At 46.0% G+C, this 9,708-nt stretch overlaps 1 pseudogene across 1 annotated transcript; it reads right to left on the reverse strand.

Moving 5' to 3' along the window:
* Positions 1-361: 361 nt before the first annotated feature.
* LOC311248807 lies at positions 362-8,471 on the reverse strand (annotated as a pseudogene). The gene is made up of 4 exons: positions 8,343-8,471; positions 7,854-8,028; positions 1,051-1,337; positions 362-433 (listed from the first exon to the last, which is right to left on the reverse strand). The product of its transcript is annotated as an uncharacterized misc_RNA (transcript).
* Between the last annotated feature and the right edge of the window lie 1,237 nt (positions 8,472-9,708).

Genomic DNA, 9,708 nt, shown 5'->3' on the forward strand with positions numbered 1-9,708 from the left:
TTATTATTTATGTAACTTTGGACCTGTACTGTAGATAAGACTTCAGGCTATGGAACCGTCATGTTTTCTAGCTCCTACCGCTCAGCTGGAACAAAAAAACAGGCATCTGGCAACAAGTAAACAGAAGAATGTGAGTACACAAAACTTTTACTTCAGTGTGTTCAAACCTCTGTAACTCTATGTCATTATCACTCAGAGTGATTAGTCTCTGAAGAAAGTTCAAAATGTTTCCTTTCAAAAGAGACCAGACCACTGCATGAGCTATAAGTATAAAGTATAATAAATCGCAAATTACTTTGGGTATGCAATCGTCAGGCGTGTTATGCAAAAGTAGCCCCATTTTTGTGTGTTTAACACGTACCTTTCAGTCCAAACGTTCCAGAGATGGAGGGCTGCTCGCCGGTGAACTTCTTCGGGGTCTTCTGCTTCCGTCCTGGCTCAGAGGGAGAACACAGAGAGCCGGGGTTCGGTCAAAACACACCCTGAGGCTGCCATCACACTGGACACCTTTTTGAACGTGCATGCACCGTTCTATCGTTTTCAACGGTTTTGTGGCGACAGCCACGCGTCTCCTCCATACTATGTGCCTTGCATTTTGTTAAGTGACACTTTAGCTGCGGAGAGCGTCTTGTCGACGGACCAATCAAATCAACCGAGGGGAGTCTGGGAGAGATTACAAATCTGAGGTATCGATAGAGAAATCTACAGTAAAACAAACCAATCGACAATGGGCAAGCACATTTTGGCATTGTTTAAACTTTGTAAAACCCACACACACATATGGAGGATGATCTACGGAGTTGATTTATATAAAAAAATAAATTAAATTAAAATGGAGTTATGAGGTTTTGTCCCGCCAGCAGCGGTATGTAACTTATGTAACGTTAGCTGGGGTAGCAACAGTAATCAGTGGTATTCCCTATGTACATCGCCACGCCTCGCGTTTGAGCGAAGGAAAAAGGCGTCCAATCTGACCACAGCCTAATATGCCATGATTCAAATATATACAGCACATGTGAGCAAACCAGGAAGAGGAGCCAGGAAGCTTACTGTGCCTCATTCTCTCTGGGTCTTCGTCGAGGAAGGGCGGGGGCAGGCTGCCCCCCTCGCTCTCGCTTCCCCCAGCGTCCGAGGAGGTGCTCTGGCACTGGTGGGACGGGGGCTGGGACTGCTGGGGGGGCTGGTGGTGGTGGGGCTGAGCGGCGTGGTGGTGCGCGTGCTGCTTCCTCTCGGCCCCCCGCTGGGGGGCCACCTCGCCGTTCTGGGAGGGAGCGGAGACCTCGTGGGTCTTCTTCACTTTGAAGAACACCGGGGAGGGGGGGCTGTTCTCCAGAGGCCTGGACGCAGAGAGAGAGAGAGGACCATCAACACACAGAGAGAGAGAGAGGACCATCAATTAGCGCCGATCTTTGTGAATTGGAGTGTTTTTGCAATTAGGCTCATTTGCATAGAAAGGGGCACATTTTCCGCCCCTATTTACCGAATTGAAAAAACCGCAAATAGCACGGACGCACAGAGACGCAATGATGATGGCAACGCAGTTAGCGCAGTATTTCACCCTTACGAGTGCTTTGTGAAATAGCAAGGTTTGCTTTGGGGCTAAATTACATCAGAAAAAAGCCGCACAATCCCTTTGTGAATTCGCCCCAGGGAGAGTGAGAGAGGACCATTGACACAGAGAGAGAGGGCCATCGACACACAGCAGGGCGCTACAGTGCGACCATATTGCTCGCATTTGCCCCTAGAAATATGTGTGTGCGAACCGGAAAAATCAATTACTCGCACGGTGTGCGAGTGAAGATTACAGCCTCAGTCGTGTTTTTCTTTTCTTTTTTGATAAATCGTTAAAAAACTACAAGTCCCACATTGCACTCAAGCCAACGGTAAATCACAGTAGAGTGACGTGACTGGTTTCAAGGGAAATAGAGGAAATGACCAATCGGAAGCTCTCATTTCCTTTTTTACTTTCTGAAAGTCCGCCATTGCGATATGCGAGAGTTTTCCGAGACAGTAACATTAAATTAATGTAACTTATTCTAGTCTTACCAATAGCAATAGATTTTAGAACACCTAGATTTATCGATAGCAATAGTAATATAACGTTAATGCAACTAAACGAATGCCTTGCTTTGTTAATCATAACGTTAATGCAGTAGCCGAGCGTATGTCGTTGTGTTGGCTGTAACGGACATGACAATAACATAACACTGTGTACACATTAAAATTGCGATAATCGATTCTAACATTTTCAAATCGATGCAGTTGAATTTTCTCCTTAGGATCGATGCATTGCGATGGGGATTATTTTTCTAGAAGAGCAACACTAGCCAAAACATAGGCATTGTATGCATAAAAGGGGCTAAAGTTAAGTGACTGTTACTTTTGTAGCAGTAGTTTGATTTGATAGTTTATTTGATAGGGACAGCACATGTTAATGAACATCAAGTACAAAATACAAAATGTAAACATGCAGGGTTGTAGCAAGAGCTAATTTACACCAGGAGACAGCAAAACTCTTTCAATAAATAAATAGCCTGCTTAGGGTAAAAGCATGGTGACAATCAATGATAAAAACAACAATAAAAACAAGAAACAAGTTACATAAACTAAATCAGATACAAAATGATCACAGTTCTGGTTTGCCTTAAGATGCAGTTTAAGATGGGTCTTGAACATGGAGTATGTGGGGCACTCTCTAATCACAACTGGTAGGCTATTCCAGTAGTTACCACCTTTAACAGAGAACACAGTTTTAGCAAAGGTAGTATACCAAAAAGGCACCTTACAGTCCCCTCTACTGATGGCCCTGGTGGTAATGCCAGTGTCTCCTTTTTGTTTAATGTCACTGCCTTTTTTATTAGGCCTAGTTGTTGGCTACAACTTTGCCACAGTAGGCATTAATCACTTAATAGTTCAAATGTCTGTGTCCCATTCCCGTTTGCACACGCAGATACACACACACGCACACAGTGGGCCAGTGACTTTGGTGGTATGTGCTATTGCACAGATGTGTGTCCCGTTCCCGTTTGCACATGCATGCATGCACAGTACAAATATACATTTATAAAAAAAATCTAATTTCTTTCTTGGGAAAAAGGTTAGCGTAGAGCCCTGCACAGAGAGAGAGAGGACCATCGACACAGAGAAAGGACCATCGACACAGAGAGAGAGGACCATCGACACAGAGAGCGAGGACCATCGACACACAGAGAGAGGACCATCGACACAGAGAGAGAGAGAACCAACAACACAGAGAGAGAGAACCATCAACACAGAGAGAGAGGACCATCGACACAGAAAGAGAGGACCATCAACACAGAGAGAGAGAGAACCAACAACACAGAGAGAGAGGACCATCGACACAGAGAGAGAGGACCATCGACACAGAGAGCGAGGACCATCGACACAGAGAGAGAGGACCATCGACACAGAGAGCGAGGACCATCGACACAGAGAGAGAGGACCATTGACACAGAGAGAGAGAGAACCATCGACACACAGAGAGAGGACCATCGACAGAGAGAGGACCATCAACACAGAGAGAGAGGACCATCGACACAGAGAGAGAGGACCATCAACACAGAGAGAGAGAGAACCAACAACACAGAGAGAGAACCATCAACACAGAGAGAGAGGACCATCGACACAGAGAGAGAGGACCATCAACACAGAGAGAGAGAGAACCAACAACACAGAGAGAGAGGACCATCGACACAGAGAGAGAGAACCATCAACACAGAGAGAGGACCATCGACACACAGAGAGAGAGGACCATCGACACAGAGAGAGAAGACCATCAACACAGAGAGAGAGAACCATCAACACAGAGAGAGAGGACCATCGACACAGAGAGAGAAGACCATCAACACAGAGAGAGAGGACCATCAACACAGAGAGAGAGGACCATCGACACAGAGAGAGAGGATCATCAACACAGAGAGAGAAAGGACCATCAACACAGAGGATCATCAACCCAGAGAGAGAGAGGACCATCGACACAGAGAGAGAGAGGACCATCAACACAGAGAGAGAGGACCATCAACACAGAGAGAGGACCATCGACACAGAGAGAGAGAGAGGACCATCAACACAGTGACATCTCCTTAGCAAATGATCTCAATTCCTTCTATGCGAGGTTTGAGGCTGTGAATAACAACACCAGCCTACAAACCACGGCAATGGGGGGGGGGGGGGGGGGGGGTCTGCTGATGGAGACTCAGTGTTCAGGGTAACAGAGCATGAGGTGAGGCGGACCTTTAAAAAAGTGAATATCAGGAAGGCAGCAGGACCGGACGGCATCCCCGGCCGCGTCCTAAAAGTCTGTGCCAACCAACTGGCCCCGGTATTCACTGACATCTTCAACCTGTCCTTGGAACAGGCTGTCATCCCCACCTGTCTGAAGAAGTCCACCATCATCCCTGTACCCAAAATATCTACGCCCGCTTGCCTCAACGACTACCGCCCTGTAGCCCTCACCTCCATAGCCATGAAGTGCTTTGAGAAGCTAGTGAAGGGCTACATCTGTTCCTCCCTCCCCATCAACCTGGACCCCCTGCAATTTGCATATCGCCCCAACAGGTCCACGGAGGACGCCATAGCCCATGTGCTGCACACAGCAGCATCACACCTGGACAAAAGGCAGGGGAACTATGTGAGAATGCTGTTCATCGACTACAGCTCAGCATTCAATACCATAGTCCCCTCCAAACTCATAGCCAAGCTCAGGGACCTGGGCTTGAACTATGACCTCTGCCAGTGGGTCTTGGACTTCCTGACGGGCAGACCCCAGGTGGTAAGAGCAGGCAACTGCACCTCCTCATCCATCACGCTCAACATAGGGGCCCCCCAGGGCTGTGTTCTGAGCCCCCTCCTCTACTCCCTGTACACACATGACTGCGTGGCACAGCGGAACAACAACACAATCATCAAATTTGCTGATGACACAGTAGTGGTGGGCCTGATCTCTGCCAACGACGAGAGGGCCTACCTGGAAGAGGTAGAGAATCTGTCACAGTGGTGTCAGGAGAACTGCCTCTCCCTGAACGTCAGCAAAACAAAAGAGATGATTGTGGACTTCAGGAGGTCGGGGGTCAAGGACTACAGCCCCCTCAGCATCGACGGGGCACCGGTTGAGAGAGTGAACAGTTTCAAGTACCTCGGAGCCTACATATCCGAGGACTTGACATGGACCACACACATTGACAGTGTTGTGAAGAAGGCACGACAACGCCTCCACTTCCTCAGGCGCCTAAGGACGTTCCAAGTCAGTCAGAAGATCCTTAGGAACTTCTACTCATGTACAATAGAGAGCATCCTGACTGGCAACATCACCTCCTGGTTTGGGAATAGCACTGCACAAGACCGTAGCAGACTACAAAGAGTGACACGTTCAGCCGAACGCACAATTGGAGGGGGGCTTCCCACCCTCCAGAACATTTACAACAAGCGGTGCAGGGGGAAGGTTAAGAGAATCATCAAGGAGTCCAGCCACCCGAACAACTGCCTCTTTGAACTGCTGCGGTCAGGCAAGCGATACCGGAGTCTTAAGGCGAGCACAGAAAGACTCAGAAGAAGCTTCTATCCCCAGGGCATCAGGCTGCTAAACGAACAATAAACACTATGCAACAACCATCAAATGCACACAGCACACACACCCACACGCACACACTCACTTAAACAAACAACATACTGCAGCACCCACTCTCCACACTTTAGATCACACAAACACACTTCATATTTATTGATAAAGGATTTGCACTACAACTCGTACACCTACTGTAAATTGTACCTAAATTGCACCTCATCCCATTTCTGCCTTGCACTATATAGTATTGTATATTAGTACACTGCATAGTATTGTATATTATATGGTAACTCAGTTACGTCTACTCTGCATCGAACATTGTACATATGTCTATACTGAACACTGTGACCTCATTTTTTTTACTTCTAATTTACATGCTATACTATGTTATTAGACTCCAGTCACCCGAACAACTGCCTCTTTGAACTGCTGCGGTCAGGCAAGCGATACCGGAGTCTCAAGGCGAGCACAGAAAGACTCAGAAGAAGCTTCTATCCCCAGGCCATCAGGCTGCTAAACGAACAATGAACACTACACAACAACAACCACCAAACGCACATAGCACACACATCCACACGCACACACTCACTTTAAACAAACACACTGTAGCACCCACTCCACACACTTTATAGCACACACCCACTTTAAACAAACACACTGTAGCACCCACTCCCCACACTTTATATTTATTGATGAAGGATTGCACTACAACTCGTACACCTTACTGTAAATTGTACCTAAATTGTACCTCATCCCATTTCTGCTTTGCACTATATAGTACTGTACATTAGTACACTGCATAGTATTGTATATTATATGGTAACTCAGAACATTGTACATATGTCTATACCGAACACTGTGTCCTCATTTTCTTCTTCTAAATTACATGCTATACTATGTTATTTGATACTATCTTGTCTAGCACAGTCTCTGGAGCGTAACAGTAAGAAGCATTTTGTATGAAAGTATTCTGTACTTCTGTATGACAACTATTAAAGAAACTTGAACTTGAAACTTGAAACTATTTTATTTCATACTTATCTTGTCTTGCACAGTCTCTGGAGCGTAACAGTAAGAAGCATTTTGTATAAAAGTATTCTGTACTTCTGTATGACAACTATTAAAGAAACTTGAAACTTGAAACAGAGAGAGAGGACCATCGACACAGAGAGAAAGGACCATCGACAGAGAGGACCATTGACACAGAGAGAGAGAGAGAGAGAGAGAGGACCATCGACACAGAGAGAGAGAACCATCGACAGAGAGAGAGAGAGAGACCATAGGCACACAGAGTGAGAGAGGATCATCTACACAGAGAGAAAGAGAGAGAGGACCATCGACACAGAGAGAGAGAGGACCATCGACACAGAGAGAGAGAGGACCATCAACACAGAGAGAGAGGACCATCGAACACACGTCATCATTATAAAAGAAACCTAGCTTCCTCTTAAGATAAATTCTAGGGTTAAAATGGTTACATTTGGTTTTAAGAAAATTAACAGTATTTTCTCCATTCACAATGCAAACGATTCAACATCAGTTAAAACACTTTTTAATCTCATGTCATAAAAGAAAATCTTTAAAAAATATTTAATGCCCAGAATACTTCAGCTTCACAGATTTGTGAATATCCGGCTCCGGATAGATATATCCGGATATATCTCTTATCCGGCAGTGTGGCAACATGAGTAGGAGCTCCGGACTCATGATCGGAAGATCACCGGTTCGAGCCCCGGTCAAGACCTCCACCATCTCCTCTGGACTTGTCAGTAACAATGCCCCTGTTACGGTGATAGGGACACCAAGCAGCTGCAAGTGCCGTCCTTTGGATGAGACGCTAAACCGAGGTCCTGACTGAATTCAGTCGTTAAAGAACCCAAGGCGTCTATCGCAAAGAGTAGGGGGTTCCCAACATTCCTGGCCAAATTCCCAATCAGGTCTCTTACACCAAGCCAAGGCCACCTAATCATCCCTTCCCCTTAATTGGCTGATATCAATCCTTGTCACCTGAGCCGTTCAGCCATTGTGTAGTGTGATGTGTGCCTGGTGCCAGTGTATGGCAGCCATTGAGCCGGCGTGGCCCAAGGTTGGGTGCTACCAGTGGTGGTGAAGGAGGCAATTTCCACCCTACAATGTAATGAATGATCATTCATTCATTCAATATGAATGCATTCAAAGTCAATGCTGAAGGTAACCAGGTGTCTAGTTATTACAGATTGTGTCAGTTGGTAGTGAGTGAGATACGGATGTCTTGAGGAGGCCCCGTCACCTTTTCTTGGCGTTGGCCTTGACGGGGGTCTTCTGTAGCTTGGGCTGCTCGTCCTTGGGCTCCATGCTGACTCTGTCTGGTGGTTCCACAGCTTGTGCTTCTGCAGGCGCACCTTGGTGGCAAACACTGCCTCGCAGTAGGGACAGCCATGACTCAGCTTCTCCGCTAGGGTGGCCTGAGAGAAGAGAAGAGAGAGAGAATTAGCTTATCTGAAGCCTTCAAACGAAGAACTATAACCAATATTTAATGAAGCCTTCCTGCTTCAAACCTTACTTCCTGTTTTAAAATATCCAACTCAACGTCCAAACCGTATCCCATGAGTGTGAACGTTGCAGTAACCACATTCCAACAGAAAGGCAACGCAACACGTTTCTCTGCCTGAGGGACTTGTGTAACTGTTCTACCCTGCTGTGTTCCACTACTAGGGTGTCTACTACAAGTAGGGTAGGGGTTCGGGTGGGAGGGAGAGAGAACAGGTTAGTGGCTCACCCCCTGGCAGCGCTGGTAGTGGTACTTGACGCCATAGATGCTGGGGAACTCTAACCAGCAGCCTGAACACGGACACTTGACCCTGGAGCGACGTTTAAACTCCTCCTTCCACTGCACTATCATATGGGCCTGTGCAGGAGACAGGCAGAGAGATAACATAGATGAATATACAATCATCTACATGATACGCACACACAGACCCGTCGGGTCTGGGTCGTCCCTTTCACAGTCCAGCTATAGCAGTAGCAGACCGGGGTCCGCTACGGTCTGCTCCCCGGACTGAAGCGAGGCTATAGTGGACCTCGGCAGACGATCCACATGTCCAATAGTCCAATAGTCGACTAATCAATCGAAAGGAGCCGTAGTCGACTGCCAACCTCTTAGTCGAATGCAAAAAAATAAATTAAGAAAATTATATTATATATAGTGCTGTCAATAGATACATTTTTTTTTACTAATTAATCTCAAAATTTTCTGTAATTAATCTAGATTAATCTAGATTAAAAATCGCATTTTTCTACATAAGACCAAAGCTTGTAACAGATATTAACTTTTTTTTTATTATCCACTTTTTCTCCCCATTTTTCCAATTTCGTATCATCCAATTCAACCCTCCCCTGTCTCGAACGCTGTTTCTTGCCTCCCACAAGCCGGCTGCAATGTGGACTAAGTCATACATAGCACGAGTCCCCTCCGATACTCGAGGTAACAGCAGTCGCATCTTTTCACCTGCGCGGCACGATCTTTCAGCGTCATGGGTCTGCGCTTTGGAGGGGCGCCGCCCCCATCGCTTCCTGATTCTACTGCGCAGGCGCACCAACCGACCTGTAGGAGTCGCTGTCCACAACGCCCGATCCCCACCCATCAGTTTCCCACCCCCTAATACTGCCAATGTGTATTAGTACGGACGACCAGCTAAACTGAAAGCAATGTGGAGCGCTGGCTCGAACAGGCGAACCCAGCGTCTCCAGTATTCGTGGTGAGCGCCTTGCCCACTGCACCACGTAGCCGCCTAACAGATATTTACTTGAGTAAAATCATGGAATTAATGTAAAATCAACACAAAGAAAGTATATTTAGATTCAAAGACTATTTTAATAGCTTTCTTTGAATACAGTTTCTCTCCTGTGAAATACAAATGTTCAACAAAACCAACAACATTGACTCAGCTAGACCTCTTTCTTATATCCGCGGCGCTAAAATTGAAGATTTTTCACTCATTAATCTAGATTCATTTATTTTAATGCTTTAATACATTTTAATTAATCTCCAGGGTTAAAGCATTAATTTTGACAGCCCTAATAATTATATAAATTAATTATAATATTTTATATTTTTTATCATTCTTTCCAAAAGCAAAGAGGCC

The sequence above is a fragment of the Notolepis coatsorum genome, assembly GCF_963971535.1.
Source record: "Notolepis coatsorum genome assembly, contig: SCAFFOLD_4927, whole genome shotgun sequence".
Classification (NCBI taxonomy): domain Eukaryota; kingdom Metazoa; phylum Chordata; class Actinopteri; order Aulopiformes; family Paralepididae; genus Notolepis; species Notolepis coatsorum.